Genomic DNA, 1,401 nt, shown 5'->3' on the forward strand with positions numbered 1-1,401 from the left:
TGTCTGTCTTTCTCTCTCACTGTCTATACCTCTACCTGTCAAATAAAAAAGAAAAGATTTTGGAGTCCTTTCTTCCATAAACAAACATTATGGATTATACTTTATAACTGGGTTGGTACAAAGATGAATGTATCAATATTATACAATAAAACATTTTTGTTCACCTTAAAGCTCATTTTATCTTTGTTCCTGATTTTAAAGGAAACTAATGCATTTGGGGGGGGGTCTCTAAACATATTGTAGACCCTCAGCACTGTACTTTCTCTAATAGGAAAGTCAGACATTCAGGCAGGTGTAAGCAGGAGTCACTGCACAAAACCCACAAAATGGAATCCAGAGGCCCAATTCGGCTTTCTGTGGCAAGTGGTGAGGTTGTGGGGTTCAGGGCCACTTCTTTCCTTCATGGCAAAGTAACTTGAGAAACAACAGGAGAGTCTTAAACACACACAGACACACACAATGGCAAAAACGTGGACTGTGCCAAGTCTTGTTATCGATTCTGTGTGAACCCTACTCATTCAGAATGCTCGCTTACACTAAAACATTGTTGCCTACTTTTAATGTTTTCAGGGTTAAATCTACTCAAGGTTAGATGCACTGGCTGGAAGAATGGATTCTTAGTTACCTGTTTTTCCATACGAATCTAAATGTCTATTCGTAGGCAGAGTGTCTTGAAGAGGGAAAGATCTATACCTTAGATGGGTGTTGCCAACCTGTACCACACACAAGAATTTCAATTAATGGTTCAATTATTTTGTCTCAGTGAACTCACTGGCCAGTGATACTGAGACGTGAACAATATTAGTCCTACTTTGACAAAAGAAGTCAGGGTGACGCGCACAGGGACTTGCACATAATGCCAGATTTGACTTTGCTAGCCATGTTAACCACATTTCCAAAGACCAGCAGGATGCTGCTTCTCCTCTTAGAGGGTGTTTACTTCTAATGCCCTTAATTCAAGATTAGAGGTAAATGGGTCCCAGAAATATGCTAGATAAATATAGGAAGATTTCACACATCATAGACGTGGCATTTCCCATTGGTGTGGAAAAGATGGAATACTTAATAACTGGTATTACATCCACTGTCTGACCATTTGTGAAAACATTAGGATTTCTGATCAACCCTTACAGCAAAATAAGTTCTAGAGTCTTTAAAAATAAAAATGTGAAATAATAAAATCATAACAATCATTGAAGAAAACATAATAAGTGAATATTATTTATAACCTTGAAGTAGAGAAGCATGATTCAAATTTAGATTTAGAAAATATTTGTAAATATAACTACATTAAAATGAAAGACTTTCTTTAAAAAATTGAAAACAAAAAGAGCCAAAATAAAACCTTATATCATGTATATAGTCCATAATAAAGGGTTGTATTTCCTTATATACAAAGAG

This window comes from Lepus europaeus, chromosome 12 (assembly GCF_033115175.1).
Source record: "Lepus europaeus isolate LE1 chromosome 12, mLepTim1.pri, whole genome shotgun sequence".
Classification (NCBI taxonomy): Eukaryota; Metazoa; Chordata; class Mammalia; order Lagomorpha; family Leporidae; genus Lepus; species Lepus europaeus.